Here is a 19,925-nt window from a genome sequence, read left to right as displayed (position 1 = left end):
TCCTGGCCCAGACTGGGGGTGGGGAGAAAGTCACGTTATGAAAAATAATTGTGTTTCTGGTTTGTATGGCCTTTAGGTGAAATTATCAGCCCAGGATGAAAGAACTGTATTGCCTAAAGCTGTTTAGGTTAAAATAAATTTTAAAAGGCTACTTCTCTCAGTTTTTCTTGTTGACAATGAACAGGTGAGCGGTCTCACAGCTGCTTCGCCATGTAATCCTATCTCAGTGCTGTCCTTGCCTTAACCGTGTATTGATCGGCTCGCTCTCCCGCTAACTTAAAGAAGCATTATTACTTTGTTGGGCCAAACATGAAAAACTACTTTTAAGGATCTTTTTAAGGGTTTTTGGATTTTTCAAAAGCTTCTTGGGGGCTTATTGAGCTTCTCTGGCAGCTGGAATTAACCCTACAATACCCCTTCTCTAGCTGTGAGACCATGAATTCATCTGAGGCTGGCAAATTATCAATGACTCAGGGAAGGGGGATAGAGACAAGGGGGCCCTGAAGGTAAGTTAGGGTGCTCATTAGTTACATGGACACTTGAGTTTTCAAGCCCTTTCTCCCTGAGAGCATGTTTGTTATCATCGCATTGGAAACCCGTGATAAATACCAACAGTCACGTAAGACATCTGAAGTTGACTCCGATATTAGGAGGAAGGGAGTAAAGTGCAAAGGAGATAGATTGTAAAAGTTAAAACTTTTAGAGCATAGAGTCGCACTACACTGGTTTTCAATTATGAAATGTCTCACTAACAGAAATAACACACAATCTTCATTTATAGCTCTCACAATATTTGTTCAATATCTGTTATCTCTCATCTTCAATTACTAACCATGCATCAGAATAATTTTATTAGGTGCTTAGAACAATATTTGATGATTATAAACCAGAATAATAGTACCTGAGTCTTGTCTTGGGTCTTCTTGCTCCTTTGCTAATCTACGAGTTGCATCCATTCGCCCCCACCCGTATTAATCGTGCTATCTCTTGACACTACCTTCATTTTTGTGTGTGTGTCCCAAGGAAAATCACATTTTATCACCCTGAGACTTGTCCTGTATTCTCAAAATGAAGGTAACAATAGTATCTACTTTAAAAGATAGTGGTAAATATTAGACTAAAGTTAAAGTCATGAATGATATTAAACCATGTTTTGACCTACAGAAATGCAAAGTGAAATGGTACCATATCATGGGTAAACATTTAGTACTGAGTCTGACAAATAGTAAGGACTCAGAGAATACTTTTTATTGTTAAAAGAATGTTAAAGAAATATAGTTGAGTGGGAAGAAATTTAGAAAATATATAGTCTATAAAATGTACTTATTAACTCATGAAAGAGAGGGAAGGACAATACTCTGATCCATTGATTCATTCCTAAGATGCCCACAACAACAGCCAGGCCAGGGCAGAAGCTCCAAGCTGGGAACCCAATCCAAGTCTTCCATGTAGGAGGCAATGACCCAGTTACTTGAGCCATTATGGCTGCCTTCCAGGGACTGAATTAGGAAGAAGTTGGGGCTCTGAACAGATGCTCCAGCAAAACATCTAGGCGTCTTAACTGCTAGGCTAGCTACTCATCCCATGAAATTTCTTGAAGTTGGGTTTCATGAAGCACAATTTGCCCATAGTATACAATTCTGTAAATTTTGACAAATATATATGCACACATACATATGCACACAATTGGAAGAAATATTTGAAGATATAGAACAGTTCTGTCACACCCAAAAAAATCTACACCCCCTCAGAATCATCTCCTTCCCCCCGCTACTAGGCCCTGGTAACTACTCATCTTTTCTCTGTCTCTGCAGTATTGCTTTAATATGGATTTTTTTCTTTAATTATCCAAATCTGTTAGTTTGCCTGTTAGTTTCCTGTGTGGACTGACATTCATCCCTTCTAGATTTTCTGAAGGATGCGGGATGGTGTGGCTCCAAGGTGTGCAAGGGTAGGCTTTTGCTGAGGTGTTTTTTCATGTGGAATTCACAACTCCCCATAAAGAGTAGCAGGCATAGGCCCAGGCAACCCTCTTTGGCAACTTTTTTTTAGGACTGAACAGAGCTTGGGACTCTGGTTTTGCTGTTTATTAAAACATATCTACCTGCTTTCCTGAGATCTCAGTGGTATTTTTCAATTTAAATTTCAGGTCTCCAAATAGAACTTAACGAAGATTCCTTCTTGGCCCAGTTTTCTTAGAAATACTTACTGGTCTATGAGTCACACACTAAGAAGCAAGACTCCAGATGAGGGGGTCAAAGCTTTCTTATTTTTGTTTATTTGTTTATTCATTGTAACAGAAAATAGCAGCATTTTTGTATCTCTTTCTTCATTCAACCTTCTCTGGGGCAACATGACATGAAGCTTCTGAAAATCTCTAGTTATTGACTGCCTATTTAGCACGACATGTAGCCCAAAGGCAAATGATACCTTAGTGTTATTTTGAGTACTTTTAACCATATTGATTCCCAGGGAAAGACTCAAGAACCCCACTCAAGGACTCTGGGGGTATTTTGAGAACACACAGCTCTAACCACTCTTCAGAATCTTAGCATACCCAAACAGTAGAGTTTATTTCAACTTAAGGCTTTGGTACTTTTAAAAACATCTGACTTGTAAAATTTTGTGAGGCTACGTTTTCTTCTTACATTTTTATTAGTTTTTATTCATTTGAGAGGCAAACACAGGGATCTCTCAAGCATGGCTTGCATCTTAAATGCCTGCAACAGCCAGGGATGGGCCAGACCAAGCAAGAGCTCAGAACTCCATCCAGCAGGGACCCAAGCCCTTGAGCCATCATCTGTTGTGTCCCAGGAGTGCATTGGTGGGAGACTGGGGCTGAGGACAGGACTGGGACTCCGACTCAGGCACTCTGATATGCGATGGAGCATCCCCAGAGGCATTGTAACCAACGCCACCATGGGCACAAATCTCAAATCTTTCTTTTCTCCCCCAGGGTGCACAAAAAAAAATTTGTAGAAAATGAATTAAAAGTTTATTTTGGTGCAAGAAAAGAAACCCTTTTGCATCCCTGTCTTTTAAGAATATGCATCACCTATGAACTCTCACATAATTTCATCTTCATTTCATAATGGTTCCAAACAAGGCTCTCAGCACAGATAACTAACAGCCCAAAAGATGGCACTTCCCCTGGACAGAACATTTTATAAAAATGAACATAACATTTTGCATTCTAATATTGTGTTATATATACAATTATATATGATATTGTGTTTTAAAGCATTTTTAAAAATAATGGTTTAAAATAGATTATCTCAACCTAACACATTTATTAACCTAAACTAATATGATTTTCTTTTACACTTATTTATCTTTAAAGGTTTTGTCTAAGCTGTTTGAATTAATTTGAGATATTTTAGTATCACAGTTTCTCTTCCCTACATTTTTTAAAGATTTATTTATCTTTATTGGAAAGGGAGAAGGAGAGACAGAGAGACAGATCTTCTACCCACTGGTTCACTCCCCAAATGGTCACAATGGCTAGAGCTGAGTCGATCTGAAGCCAGGAGCCTGGAGCTTCCTCCAGGTCTCCCACATGAGTGCAGGGTATCAAGGCTTTAGTCTCAAGTCATCCTTGACTGCTTTTCCAGGCCACAAGAAGGGAGCTGGAGCAGTTGGGACACAAGCCAGCATCCATATTGGGATCCCAGTGTTGCAAGGTGATATTTTTTAAAATAAAGATTTATTTATTTTTTTATTGGAAAGCCAGATCTACAGAGAGGAGGAGAGACAGAGAGGAAGATCTTCCATCCGATGACTCACTCCCCAAGTGAGTGCAACGGCCAGTGCTGAGCCAATCCGAAGCCAGGAACCAGGAGCTCTTCCGGGTCTCCCATGCGGGTGCAGGGTCCCAAAGCTTTGGGCTGTCCTCCACTGCTTTCCCAGGCCACAAGCAGGGAGCTGGATGGGAAGTGGAGCTGTCGGGATTAGAACCGGTGCCCATATGGGATCCTGGCACGTTCAAGGCGAGGACTTTAGCTGCTAGACCACGCCGCCCAGTCAAAGGTGATACTTTTGTCACTAGGCTACCATGCCAGGCCCTCTTCCCTACATTTTTATACTTTACTCTTTTGACTGTAACTGCAAGCTAATCCCAAGTCTACTGAGGCATTTGAACAGGCTTCTTGGTTCCTTATGCTGAACCTCTCAGAGCTCAGAAGTGTTTTGTACGATCATTTGCTTCCTGTAGGTCAGGACCAGCCTGATTCCTCCAGCTGTATACAGGGATTTACATGTTCTGCAGCAATGTCAGGGCCAATGTGCTAATGTCAGGGCCAAGAAATCATCACTTTGTAAGTTCAAGGCGCCTGACTTCAAGATCTTGCTCTCAATATCTGGGAAAAACATGTTCCCAAACAAGGCTGCTGTCAGTGAAAGGAACCATAGATTCTCAGGTCAGAAGGAGTTGTTCAGGCTTTCAGAGCAATAACATGGGAGACAGCTGGGAACGTGTCAGAAATGCAAAATGTTGGGTTCCACCAAGACCTACTGAATGCAAGTCTTCATTTCACAAGACCCAAGAGCGGAGGCAGCACATGAAGATGTAAGAAATTCTTGTGCAAAGCAGCTCATCCTGACATACAGAAACCAGAGCTGCCACGCCCTCGTTCCCCAACCCGCCAGTGCCCATCGGGCATCGCCTCTCAGATTCAGAGAATTCTCTATCATGCTAGAAAGATGTTCACTAATTTTGATTGCACATTAAATTTACCTGAGGAGCTGATAAAATTCTAATGCTGCAATTGCTCCCGTGGCTGATTAAATCGGGATCTCTGTCAGAGGAGCCCAGGCATCAGGATTTTGCAAAGTTCTGCTAGTGATTCTGCTGTGCAGCCAAGCTTTGAACTACCGAGTGAGAGCCATCCATTTGCATCTTATTTTATCTACTTCTCTTCTTGCTTTGATTTCCTGTGAAAATGAAAATATGCCCTCAGAACGGCAAAACTGTTATCTCTCATTTACACTTTGCTTGAAAGTGGGATTTTTTTTATCAGCATAAATAATTTACTGTGAATTCTATCATATTATTTACTGGTAGACTTGGCCATTCCACACAGGAGTATTCTGGAATGGAGAAACCATGATTTGGGAATAGGATGATGAATGAACGTGTAGGATGCTAAGGGTCAGAGGTAATACCTGCTGGTGGCCAGTTCTTGGTCAACTAAGCTAGCTAAGGCAGCAAGGATGTAGGCCAATCCAGGAGCCTGATGTTCTCCTTTGGCCATGTCACTACAGGTTTCTAGCCCTTCCTGCTGATTCTTCAGGCATGGTCCTGTGGAGTGAGAAAATGTGGAGAGGTAAGAACCTTAATGAATGTTGGGATTGGAGTTCTGTCAGCCTAACATGGGTTCTCCAATCAAGTCCTTGACCTAATACACCCAAGAGAAATTTTAACAATGTCCTAATCTTGCTGGCTTCCTAAGCTGCTGATTGTTTTCCTCAACTGAGTAACCCTCTTCGGTCACAATCCCTTTTGCTTGTGCCATTGCTATTTAATACAATGAGCTCTGTGAGCTACTTCTTTTTTTTGCAAGATTTAGAGAAAAGTCATTTTTAATAGCTTTTCATAGTTTTATTTAGTTAGTGTTATTTATAGTTTTATTTAGATAGTGTTGCATTAGATTAATTGTTTATGAATATATAAACCATGTTAACAGTAATTCTGAAAAGACTAAATATATTATTAAAGTTTACAAAGATAATGTTCTTTTAAAAAGAAAATCAAATAAGTCACATTATCATATTAATGTGACATTGATAATAACAGAAAAGAAACCATGAATATTAAATAAATTTGAATATTCTAGCATGTTAGATTCCAATGAGTCATTCACATATTAAAATATAGAGAATCCACAGCTTACAAACTATGCTTTTATATATATATATTTGCTGTACAAACCTAAGTAGTTTTTCAAAAGAAACGAGTCTAATTAATTTAGACACTTAATGATAATCCTGTCACCTCCTCCCCTTCAATTCCTCGCTATCCTTCTCTTTAAAATGTGTAAAAAGATTTTGGAATGTGTAATGATGAAGCTGGCATAGAAGATAGGTTTCTAGTTGCTTTAATAATATGAAATATGATCTGAGGTCTTTAAATGTTCAAGCAGTCATCTTGGGAGACAGCTCACTAGTAACACTTATTCTTTAAGTCAGTATTGTCAGAAGGGATTGTGCTTCAGGTTCCTAGAGAAGTAGGCAGAGTTGTAGAATTTTTTTCCTTCATGTTTTTAGAAATGTAATTTCTTATTATGGAAACAGCATCTAACTTGAAATCTAACCTGTCAACCAATTTGCCAGTGAGTAATATGGTTCTGTTATTTATACGTGCAATCTGACCACATGTCTCTAGAACTAGTGCGTCTTGTGTAACTAGATTGTGTACCCAATGATCAGCAGCTCCATGTTTCTCTTTGCCCCAGTCTCTGCCAACATCATTGTGCTCCCTGTGGCTGTGAATTGGACTAATTCAGATGTTTCACATGTGTGGAATTGTGTGTTATTTGTCCTTCTGAGGCTGGCTTATTTCACTGAGCATAACTTCCTCAAAGCTCACCCATGCTGCATGTTACCAGATTTTCTGCTTAAACAAACAAACTCTTTATTAATATAAAGAGAACTGGGTCTAGCACGGTAGCCTAGTGGCTAGGGTCCTCAGCTTGCATGTGCCATGATCCCATATAGATGCAGGTTCTCATCCCGGCAGCCCTGCTTCCCATCCAGCTCCCTGCTTGTGGCCTGGGAAGGCAGTGGAGGATGGCCCAAAGCCTTGGGACTCTGCGCCTGCATGGGAGACCCGGAAGAGCTCCTGGCTCCTGGCTTCAGATCGGCTCAGCACTGGCCCATTGCAGCCACTTTGAAAGTGAATCAGTGGATGACAGATCTTCCTCTCTGTCTCTTTTCCTCTCTGTATATCTGACTTTCCAATAAAAATAATAAGCAAATCTTTAAAAGTGTGTATATATATATATATATATATACATACATATACATACACACACATATATATATATGGAGAGAGAGAGAGAGAGAGAGAGAGAAAGAGAGAGAGAGAGAACAGACTTCAGGTACTTCATTGTTAAAGTTGTAAGAAGATAACCGTACTTCTTATTCTGCTTCTTTACTTCCTGTAATTCCTCTTATTCCGTACTTTCCATTTTTGATTTTTACAAAAACATAGTATCAGCCCATCCTGTAATCACAGGCTGCACCACTAATCATAATATTCAGCAAGGAAAAAGCAGAAAGAGCAAACTTGCACAGGAGTATGAACAATGGCTAAAAACAGCAACCAAATCAAATCACAAGATGTCTGTTTCATTCCTATACATTTTATTTTTAGATTTATTTGTTTTACTGGAAAATCAGAATTACAAAGAAAGAGGGAATTGGATTAATTCAGATGCTTCACGTATGTGGAATGGTGAGAGACCTTCCATCCTCTGGTTCATTCCCCAAGAGCCACAACTGTCAGAGCTGGGCAATTCCAAAGCTGGGAACCGAGAGCTTTGGGGTCTCACAGGCGGGTGCAGTGACTTAAGGTCTTGGGCCATCCTTCCTGGGCCAGTGGAACAGCTAGAACACCGATTGGATCCCATGTGGGATGCTGGTGTGATTGGAGGAGCATTCACCTGCTTTGCCACCGTGTCAGCCCCTGCTGCACTTATTTTTTTTTTTGTTTTTTTGTATTCTGTATTAACTACCACATATTGGAGAAGGCATGATACTTATCTTTTGTGGGCTGGCATGTTTCACCAAACAGGAGGCTGGACAATATTCTACTGTATGTAGTACCACCTTTCTTCTCATCCACACATCTGCCAGTGGATCTCTGAATCTCCCTAGCCCGTGGCTGTTGCGGATAATGCTGCAGGGATCACGGGGTGCTGCAGGGCACTTCTGCTCCCCTTCACTTTGGCTTCCCAAGAAAATGTGGAAGAGACACGTGTAGTGCAGTGTAAGAAGGGGTGATCTTCCCTAAGTATAATTGTTCACTTTTGTCAACATGACATTCATATTCTTATTGCATCTCAATGTTGGTACCTATATTCCACTGTTCTCAGGTTTACATTTTCATTTCAGTAATATTTACATTTGATTACATATTAGTTGAAATTAAAGGTAAGCCTTAAGCTTGAACCTCTTTTCTACTTTTACAATAGAATACTTGAGAAAATCCTCCATAGTGACTGCTAGCTGTAAAAGCTGTGGGGACCAGCATTGTGGTGTATCAGATACAGCTGTCACAACACTGGCATCCGATATGGATGCTTGTCCGTGTCCCAGTCACTCTGATCCAACTCCCTGCTAATGGTCTGGGAGAAGCACAAGAGGTGTCCCAAGTGTTTGGGACTTTGCCACCCATGTGGGAGAGCTGGGAAAAGCCTCTGGGTCCTGGCTTTGGCTGGACTAGCCCTGGCATTTGTGCCTATCTGGAGAATAAACCAGAACATAGAACGTGTGTGTGTGTGTGTGTGTCCCTCTCTCTGTGTGACACTGAATTACCAATAAATAAATAAATAAATCTTTGAATAAATATGTAACTTGTAAATAAGTCCCAGTCATTCCCTGCCTCCATCTTTTTTTTTTTTTTTTTTATCAACTCAGATTTCTTAAAGAAGGCCATATGTTTGAAAAGACATTATATTGGGCTGGTAATTTTCTTTATCTACTTACGTTACAATGCTAAAATACTTAAAATTTGAAACCAGGCTACCATGTATGTGAGCTAATTCTGTGGATTCATGAGAATATACATGGGGCTTCAATAGTTTCTGAAAATATACGATGAAGAGAGATAATTATATTTGTGCAAAAAAAATTGAAATCCATGCCTATGAAGGGATCTTCAAGAAGTTCATTGAAAGTAAAAATTATGTAAAAAGCTATGCATGTGAAATAGGTTCTATCTAGCTTCTGATTCATTGCTTTCTTCACTACTAACCACTTTTCTTCACTTCATGGTCATTTCTTTGTCATGATTTCCTTTCATACAGTTCTCTGCTGTTTGGGAGTGCCCAAGTGTGCACAGATACGCCTGTGTGGATGAGAGCATACAGGTGCACATGTTCATTCTTACACATTATCAATAATGTCATTGTGTTGTCATAATCTGATTTCATAATAGTAAAAGTGTATAGTTTAAATTATGTGTGTATATGTCTGTGCATAAGTATATTTTTAATTAAACAAAGAACTATAAGAGCATGGACCCACTGGGTGATTGAAGCCACCCCTCTCTACTCATCAGCAATTACTTTCAGGACTGCCCACTACATGCAACCCAATGACCCCAGTTTCTGAGTTTTATTCATGGGGCTCAGTGACTGCTTTGGTGTACTCCTTTAGCTCTGACACCAAAGCCTTCATAGCGTTTTCCTGGAATAAATGGTAGGGGTCTGGAATCAATTGAGCAGGATGTGGACTGCCATGTCCAAACATGGACACAAGAATGTTCCAGCTGGGAAAGATCTCACGTTCCACCAGTTCAGCCCAGGAAATGGATGTCAGAGAGGCAAAGTGACTCACCCAGGAACGTTTAGCAAGTAGTAAACACACAGGCACAACAGGAACCATGAGCATGAAGATCAAGCATGCTGGACAAATTAAAAGCCATTAAAACTGAAGGAAAATATGAATGGAGCCGTTGTTCCCAGGAGCAACTGTTGCTTTTTGTCACAAGCTTTCCCTTTGGTCCATAAAATCTAGTTATTTGCAGCACCTCTGAGGAAGCCACAATTGCCCTTCTACCTACACACACCACCTGATACCTCTCTCCCCCCTCCCTTCTCAGACCTTCTCTTTTTAAACAAGAAATGTTTATTTTGTATCGGCAAGGCAGATTTTACAGAGAGAAGAAGAGAGAGAAAGGTCTTCTCTCTGTGGATGCACTCCCCAAATGGCCACAATAGCCAGAGCTAAGCGATCCAAAGCCAGGAGCCAGAAGCTTTCTCTAGGTCTCCCATGTGGGTATAGAGTCCCAAGGCTTTGGGCCATCCTCCACTGCCATCCCAGGCCACAAGCAGGGGGCTCGGTGGGAGCAGCCAGCACATGAACCGGCACCCTTATGGGATCCCGACGCATACAAGGTGAGAATTTTGTCATTAGGCCGTGACGCCAGGCCCTCTGTTACTTTCTTGTTTCTGCTGTTTGGATGGGCTGGATATGGCAAGTTTTGAAACTCTGAGTTGGCATGCTACAGCCTTCTCAGGACCAAGAAATTGTGTTTGCTCAGCTATCCTTGTTTAACCTATGTGTGTTAAATATTATATTTTACTTTTCTTTTATTTGACAAGATATGATTGCTTTCCAATGTCAAAGTTTTTCCAATCTCATCCTTTTACAGACCTTCCTTTGATCCTAAACAAATGACATCTGTCTGTTCTAGGACAAGTAAAGCAGCTTTCATGAAGGCTGACATCAGGAGCCATAGGATGAAATAAGACATCATTTAATCTAACATCCTCCCTTTCCAAAAGAGAAAAAAAAATCTAGTGCGGTTAAGGGAATCACCCAAGTCCCCGAGATAATTAGTAACGGGGCCGGCACTAGAGTGCAGGTCTCCTGACCTCTCATCCACTGAGATTTCTTGCTGCTTTGTCATTTCCCAAAGAAGCCCTGTTCTTTGAAATTACACACTGGCTTTCTAAATTGATGTCTTTCAGTGTGGTCTGCACTTGCATGCGGCCACTGTGTGTTGTGTTGTGTCGTGTGTGGTTTGCAGATAACCGGAGCTCACGTGCCCCTGGGCGATTCCCAACCTCTTCAGTACACGCGTATGACAGGGGCACTCAGTATCTTCCGGAAGAACTAGATCCTTGTTCATTCCTGGACATTCAGGGTTGTACAACTAACAGAGGTCTGCTTTTCCTGCCTGACTCCCCATTGGGCATGATTGTCGCAGGCACTTCATTTTCTCCTTCTCTTAAGATGTCCAGGGTCTGTATCTCATTTCTTGGCTCCGTAGTCCCCTATCATTCATTTCTGTAAGCATGCCACCCAGACTATCCCACATTCTTTTACATTGTGAATGTGAAACCTATCACAATGCTGACTTCCTCCCCATCAGCCCAGGCTCCTCTGCACCCTTTTCACCCTCTGTTAACATCTGTACCCTGCTCCAATCTTGTTTTGGCCACTTGGTCATGTTAGCACATGATGCTGCAATGCCATTAGTTTTTAAATAGCAACATAGTGCTCCATTGTTTTACATAATGTGTTTTATCAGTCTCTCCTCCATGGAGGATACATTTATTGCTTCCAGGATTTTGCTGCTACAAACAATCCATATCCCACACCGGCTACCGCCCATTTCTGCTTTCAAGTCACCTCTGACTTTATGTATTCTATGCCCTATAGACTCTGGGGTTGCTATCCTAAGTTACCTCATAAACTATTGTGTGAACAGACAGTATTTAGATCTTCCTTCCTTGTCAGCAAAAATATGCTCATTTTAAGAGGGACCACTTGGATAAAAGTTCTTAAAACATCCTTATTCAGCTTTGTTAATGGAAGGTCTACACACCATACAAAAATAGTGCTTTTAATTGGTAGGAATATTTCAAATGGTAGACGTTTCAAGAATGAAATAGCAATAAATGTAATTTTGGGTTCAAATGGACTTATTGTAGCCTCCAAAATACATAGTATATGGTGGCTCTTTACTCAGCTAATCCCTAGTAAGAAATGTAGATCCAGTTTTATCCTTGAAAGTCAGAAGGGTGTGTCCAGTAGTGAAGGCTCACTGTAAAGTGATCACAGTCTCGCAGCATACATAAAAATTCGTGGACACTAAGCAATGAAGCTTTTAAAAGAAAGCATTAATGGAATAATGTCTTCATGACCTTGGCATAAGTAAAGATTTCCTAAAGAGAACATGAAAAAAGGTGAACCATCAATTTAAAAAGGATCAATTGTTCTACACTCGACACAAAGGCTTGGAATTCAGTTCATTAATAGCATTAAGAGAACTAAAAGATATGACAGCATCAATCACAGCCACAATAACAAAGTTCTCTGGCTTGTATCAAGAATATAGGAATAACCCACATGGGGGGAGGGCGGGGGGAGGGGTGGGTGATTCCCAGTTCCAACGAAACTGTATCACATAATACAATGTAATCAATGAATAAAAAAAAAGAATATAGGAATAACACCTACAAATCAATAAGAAATAGGTAGACAATTTTGGCAAAAGATCAGAATAGACACTCGACAAAACAGGAGAGTCAATAGCCAAAAAACAAGGAAACAGAAATTAAAGCTACAATGTGCTACAATTCACATTCACCACAATGGCTAAAAAGAAAAGAACAAATAATATCAAGTGCTAGTGAGATTTTTAAACTACTGGAACTCATAGTCTTTGGTAGAGTATGAATGGGTACAGTCACTTTGTTAAATTCCTTGACAATACCTTCCAAATCTGAACACACACACATAATACATATATATAAAATATGTGTGTGTGTGTGTGTGTATCTTGCATATAATCCAGTAATTCTGCTGATAGGTACACAAACAGAAATGCATACATGTGTCTATCAAGGAGACACACAGGAATGCTCACAGCAGCATTTGTAGTTGTGCTCCACATTAGTTAATCATAATATTAACATAGCATTTCACTTAAAAGTTTGTTAAAATAACAAAGATACATCTGATTTCCCAACTTAATTATAATTGCCCAAGCCATTTCTTTTTCTAAAAAAGAGATTTATTTACTTTTATTGGAAGGGTAGAAGGAGAGCAGAAAGATCTTCCACTCACTAGTTCATTCACCAAACAGCCACAATGACTGAACTGAGTCTACAGAAAGCCAGGGGCTCCTTACATGGTTACCGAGTCCCAAGGCTCTGGGCCATCCTCTGCTGCTTTCCCTGTCAATAAGTGGGGAGATGGATCAGAAATGGAGCCATCATATGGGATGCTGGCACTTGTATGTGGAGGATTAGCCAGTTAAGTCATGTCACCAGCCCTGCCCAAGTCATTTGTGATCCTAGCTCTCAGAAATATATACTGAGGAAATGAGGGAAGAGTTGGGAAAACCAGATGGTTTGTCTTGGTAACTCAGTATTATTCCTGGTAAATTCTACTATGTAAGCATACTGTACACATCACTCAGGCTGCCAAAACAAATACACAGAGTGGGTGGTTTAAACTACTGATATTTATTTTCTCACTTTTCTGGATGCTGAAAGTTCAAGATGAGGGTGCCAGCATAGTTCTGGGGAAGACCCTTTCTTGCCTTGCAGATGTTCATCTTGTAACTATGCCCTCAGATGTGCGTGTGTGTTTGTGTGTGTGTGTGTGTGAGTGAGAGAGAGAGAGAGAGAGAGAGAGAGAGAGAGAGAGAAAGAGAGAGGGAGAAAGAGAGAGAGAGGGGGGGGAATGGAAGAGAAAAGGGAAGGGGAGAGAGAAACTGTCTTTTCCCCTTCTTATAATCCATGGTTCTATAGGATTAGGATACTAGCCTTAAAATCTCATTCAACCTTAATTATCTCTTCAAGACCCTATTTGCAGACACATTTGGGAGACCCAAGTCAGTCCTTTGTAAATGGCTGTGTGTTTACACTATCACATATGTATCATGTATGTGATCACTTGCAAGACAGGGTCTTTGTACACAATAGCACATTGCTTGCAATTTTAAAAGAATTCATTTAATATATCTGAAAAGCAGAATTTACTGGAGAAGAGAGGGAGTGAGGGAGGGGGAGAGAGAGAGAGAGAGACAGAGAGAGAGAGAGAGAGAGAGAGAGAGAGAGAGATCGAATCTTCCATTTTGTGGTTCACTCCCCAAATGGTCCTGAGGAGGCCAGGAGGTAGAAGCTTCTGGGTCTCCCAGCTTGCTGGCAGGGGCACAAGAACTTGAGCCATCTTCCCTTTTCCCCCCTTCTAGGCACATTAGCAAGGAACTGAATTTGAACTGGCGCAGGTGGGACTCAAACTGCATCCTATATGGAATCCCAGAGTTGCAGGTAGCTGCTGAACTCTATGCCACAACTCTGGCCCCTGCTTGCACTCTACTAAAGGGCCTCCTTTGTTCTGTTTCATAGAACAGTAGGCCAGGAAACTGTCCCCTCTCAATGAAGCTAATTCTGAGTGCAGAAAACGCTGTTGTATTTCCTCTACATTTTCTGTCCTTAGCACAGAACCTTACATATAATGGGCTGCAACCTCAATTTATGCTTATTACACATTGAGGAGGGGGAAGGGTTCACATTTTTCATATGCCTTCTTTTAAATTGTATAGTTTAGTGAAACATGAATAAGAAGTTCAGATTCTTTTTTTCTCTCTTCTAAAACATAAACACTTTTATAGAAGAAATAAGAAGGGCATTGAAGGTGGTGGTAGTAATGTTTAATTTCTTGATCTGGGTGGTATACAAATGCATTCACTTTAATTCCTCCAGCTATATATTTATTTGTGTATTTATCTCTATGTATGATATACTGATGAAAACATTTCAGAAATAGGTATGTCATGTGTGGTTCTTTTAACATGTTGGTGAGAGTCTGTAAGAAAAGGTCATTCGCAGATACTTCTTTTTGGATCTAAATTAGTACAGTCTCCTTGGAAGAAAATTGACCCAGATGATCAAAAAAAAAGAAAGGATATTGACCCTTTGAGCAAGAGCTAGTGCAGGAATGAATCCAACAGTCTATTATAGCATGTGCAAATGGTTGAACACTCACTTATTCCCTGTGCAGTGTTGTTTATAATAAAATTGGAAACAACAGAATAAATTGCATATGCTGCAACAGATTATTCAGCAGTTAGTATGAGGAATCAGGGCTGTTTCTACTGATCTGGGAGGATCTTTAGGTTAAAATGTATATAAAAGATACCCCTTGCATAAATATGCATATGCATATTAATTTGCTTGATATGCATAGAGTTATATCTCCAGAGTATCTCCAGAGTAACCAATAAACTGGTAATAGTGGTTGTTTCTGAGAGAGAAAAGGATGAATTTTCACTATCTACCCAGTATGTCAAATTTCAAGTAAACATATAATTGTTCAAAAATATATTATAGGACAAGCTTTTGGCACAGTGAAGAAGACAATGTTTGGGATGCTCTCAGCCCACATCAGAGTGCCTGAGTTTGAGTCCTGGCCCCACTTCCAATTCCAGCGAGTATTCAGCTCCCTGCCACCCACATGAGAGACCCAGATGAAGGTCCTGGCTCCTGGCTTTGGCAAGGCCCAGCCCCAGCCCCAGTCATTGTAACCACTTGGGAAATAAATCAGTAGCTAGATTCTCTCTCTCTCTCTCTCTCTCTCTGTGTGTGTGTGTGTGTGTGTGTAAATCTACCTGTCAAAGAAACCTTCAAAAACATTTTAGGGGCCAGTGTTGTGGTATAGCAGGTAGTTACCACTTGCAAGACAGGCATCACGTATGGCCACCAGTTCTAGTTCTGGTTGCTCTGTCTCTAGTCCAGCGCCCTGCTAATGCACGTGGGGAAGCAGTGTTAGGGCCCCTGCACCCATGTGGGAGACCCAGATGAAGGTCCTAGTTTATGGTGTTGGCCTGGTCCAGCTCTGATATTGGGGTAGCATTTGGAGACTGAACCAACAAAGGCACATCCTGCCTGTCTGTCTCTCTTTCTGTCCCCCACCCCTTGCCTTGCAAATAAAATAAAAATAAATTTTAAGTTAAAAACATTAATTAAATGGAGAGAGGGATCTTTTCTGCTATCTTTTCCTCGCTGTTATTTAGGGTCTTAGTAAACATTCTGTAATTGGTTAAGATCAGCTTTGCTTTCTTACAACAGTTTCCAAATCTATTCGCTGGAACAAAGGTCGGACTCCTCTTCCATGATATTGAGCAAAGTGAGGAGGTCACTCTTCTGCTGGAGACCTTATTAATTGAGTTCAGAACTCCTGAGATTCTGAACAGAATTTTTGTAAAAAAATGAAACATTCAGTCTCCTTGCCCTCTTTCATTTCCTTCTTCTAGAAGGCAGGAAGAGAATGAAAGGCAGTCGTGACATTTGTCTTCAGCTGGTTGTCAAACTGGAAAGAGGGAACCTTGGGGAACACAGTTTGGGTTGCAAAGGGAGAGAATAAATGTGGCGTAACAGGAGCCCTTGATGTATAAGGAGCAGATGTTAAGAACTAAGGTCTTACCTCCATGGCCTGACCAGTCAGTGTTTGGAGGCCCTGAGAAGTCACACAGTGTCATAAAAGAAAGCCCGTCAAGAAAAAAAATGAGAGGAAACGCTGAAGAAACCAAGTCTGTTTCTCAAATCCAAAAATGTTAGGGAGATGCAGGGCCAGCAATGAGGTGGTGGGGTGGGCACAGTCGAAAACACGCAAGAAGGTGGTACAATCTGCAACAGCCAATTTGTACAGATTTCTCAAAAGGCACACTCATAAAAACAAGGTTTGGATTGCATACTATCTTATCAGCTGGTGAAAGAAAGGGAAAGCATAGAATGCTGAGACTATTTATCTGGCCCTTTCACCTCCCTGAGAGCCTAGGATGCACACTTAGAGGATCTGGGACGCCAGCCATCATATGAATGATGATCATTTCCAATGTCTTCATGCGGGAGAGTGATTTCTAAGTGGAAAAGAGCAGACCAACACGAGAGGTGTTTACAGTAGCAAACTGCTGATTGAGGTCTGCTGTGAGAAACCACTTTGCTTCTCAGCGAGCGGTCCAACAATTCTGGGCTGCAGGTGCTAGGCACTCTCCTGTCACAGGTGGAGTTTAAACAGCTGTGGTGCCACCTGCTAAGGATGCTGGAAGTAGATTTCCGAAGGGAGTGGAGGCAGAGCCTTTGGGAACAGCCCGGACAACCCCAAGAGTCTTCGGTTCTGTGACCTTTGAGACTAACCCTGGGAGTAGCCACCCTGCCCAGCTCTGCTGCCTGCCTGGCCTTGCTTTCTTCGTGGAGGTGAAGGAACATAGCTCTGTCCAGGCTGTTTGGCTCCAGCTCTGTGTGAAATTCAAGGCCTGGTGTCCCAGCCAGGACTCCCAACCACTCACGTTGGAGTGGACACACCTGAAAGCGCCCAGGGGGAAGAGGAGACACTAAGACCAGGCGCATTACAAGCGCTGTAGCCAGAGGGTACTTCACTCTGGAAGAACAGACATCTTTGTTGGGAGGGTGACGATCTTTAGTCAGCTTCCCCGCCTCCCCCTCCCAGCTCTTCCAGGCGTGGCCGCCCACCGCCCACCGACACTGGGCCCTGCGGGAGCTGCAAGCTCCCTCCGCGAGGCACTTCCTAGAGCCTTTGATCTTTCCCCAAGACTTGGCAAGGGCTGCGGTTCCCTCCGAGTTTTATTCCCTCTCGATTTGTTTACTCAATCTGCTTTCTGCTCGCGCCTGCTTACGGGTCAGAACGGCCACTGCGGGCAGGCAGAATTCGAATCCCAGGGTCTCCCCGACATGGCGCTAACGGGGAAACCTGGCTAGAGGCAGCTTCAGAGCCCGAAGTCAACAAATCCAGAGGAGGATGGGGCGGGGGGGGAGGTCTCTTTCCGACCAAGAAGCCAAAAGAGTTCGGACCTCGCCCGTGCTCGCTACCCCAGCACAGCCCGCGGGAGCCTCTTCCCGTCGGTTTTCCGGGTTGACCAGTTTGCGGCCCATCAAGTCCAGCTGAACCTGGAGTTTACTCTCCTGCCCCGGAGGGGCTCAAGTTGCCTTCATCTGTCGCGAGGGACCCTGCTCCTCCACGCCACCCGGGCTCTAATCTTCTCCCTAGGTCTGAGAGCTCGAACCCATCTCCCCATCTGCGCGTTTTAAATCCCCTTTATCTTCTTAGCGCCCCAGCCTCGGCCGGCCGTGCCCCTCCCCCTCCTCTCAACCCGCCGCACCTGCGAATCACGGACCTCCTCCCCTTCCCGAACACACGCACTCTAGCCTTCCCCCACGTGCGCTGGATAGACAAGGACAGGCCATCTAGGTGTGGGCGCGGCTGGAGGAGGGTGCAGCCCAGGGAGCGGGAGGCGACCCAAGATTTCAGGATGCACAGCCACGCCGAGGGTCCCGGATCCACGCCTCTAGTGGTCGAAGTCGGAGGCTCCTCCCAGGGCCCCCGCCCCTCAATCTAGGTCACGGCGAGGAACGGCTGGTCAAGGGGTCTCCGGGCTAGGGTTGGAGTGGGGTGGGGGCGTCTGGGGCGGGCTGTCGGCTCCGGAGGTGTGCGAGGAACTAAGGGTTTCAAGCCCTGCCCCTCTCCCACTCTAGCGTAACTGCGTCCCCGGGCGGGTCGAGCCTCCCTCCCCGTCGACCTCCTCGGTCGCCCCCGCCCCCTTCCCCGCGAGAGCTGGGCCGGCAGCCCCGAGCCAGCTGCACTCCCCACGCCGACCTCCCTCCGGCTCTGCGGACTCCCCCACCGTCTCTGGTCCATCCCCTCTCCGCTCTCCACTTCCTCCTCACAGCCAGGGGACCCGCGGAGACCAGGAACCCCAGGAGACGCCCTTTTCCTGTGCGCCCAGGACTTGGGGAAACTTTGCAGGAGCCGGAGACGAAATGGATGTCTTCGGAGGCGTTCTCCTGCGACTTCTGCTGCTGGCTTCCAGCCTGCGACCCGGCGCCTTGGCGCTCCGAGCCTCTCTCCGAAGACCAGGTAACGCGCTCCGTGTTGACGGGGGACACAACTCCCCAAGCGCCCGGTCCCGGCCCTCGGGGAGCGCGCACCACTAGCAGGGCACTGCACCGGCGCCGGGTTAGCCTGTTTCTTGAACTCTGACGGAGGCTGAGACCAGTCTCGCCCTCCCCGCCCAGTCCCTGCGCGGTTCCTGGGGTATCCGTTGGTTGCAAAACTGAGCTGTTTTCCCACATAGGAGGTGGGCTCTGGAGGGGACCACGGCGAGCTAACAGTTGGGGCAGCAATCAGCTGCCTAGGCTTGCGACGGTGCAGAGGAGTGCAACAGCTCCTCCAGTTGTCTCTAAACATCTTATTGAAGTCATATTGTCCAGAGCCCAGCCATTTCCTGTTTAAGCGGCTGAAGGTTTGCCTGGAACCCCCTCCGCTAACGCACTGTGAAGGGATGGGAGGCTTTGCTGTCAGGGTCTTCTGCTCTTGCGGGACAGTTATCTCAAAGAGCTCACAGTAGTCTAATCTGATCGTGTTTTGGACTTGCACGTTGGTTCTGCTGTTTCTTCAAAGATGCATGCCTTGTAGACACAGAGAGCGTGGGAGGGAACGTGAGGCCACAGTAACTTGCATTTGGTTTACTTAGATAGCTACAAAGTCTTCGTGTGCTTTTGGTTACTTCCATTCGGCCTGTGTTTCGAAGTGGAACATTCTAAAGCATTCAAAACAGTCTCCCAATAACGGCATTTATTTATTTGGGGCTGGTATCATATTTAGAATTGTGAAAAATCTGTTTTTTCTTAACTCACTGAGTTAGATTGTCTTATGGGATTAATTATATCTTATGAACTATGAAAAACTATTGTAACTTCATTTGAATGAGATTTATTCAAACCTCACAGAGAGTGCAGTTTGTCTTCACAAATGTTGCTGTAAGAAAGAGGTCAAGCAGGGAACATTTATCCGAGGGCAAAGAAAATAATCTTAGCAGGTTCCTGTCTGGCTTACTTAGGCATTTTCGCTGCTCATGCTCTGTCTGGAAAATGACTCCTTTCAGCCCTAGGAGGCATCCCTGGTCTTCAGGCTGTCTCTCCTCACCTGTACCTTGTTACCTGACTTGAAATTCAGCATCATTACCGCCATCTGTAACACAGTTAAATGATGAGCTAGCCCATTTCCACACTGTTCCATTCCCTTTGGAAACACCAGTAGCCTTGAGGTGGTCTGTGCGCCTTTATTTCATGTCCTAAATGGACGCATTACAAGCATTTCTGGAAAGAAATCGTAACTTTCTTCCTTAAGGGAACTACATCATTTGCAGTTGCGTTCTGCAGGTTTATTCA

Source organism: Ochotona princeps, chromosome 23 (assembly GCF_030435755.1).
Source record: "Ochotona princeps isolate mOchPri1 chromosome 23, mOchPri1.hap1, whole genome shotgun sequence".
Classification (NCBI taxonomy): domain Eukaryota; kingdom Metazoa; phylum Chordata; class Mammalia; order Lagomorpha; family Ochotonidae; genus Ochotona; species Ochotona princeps.
This window is presented reverse-complemented; position numbering follows the sequence as displayed.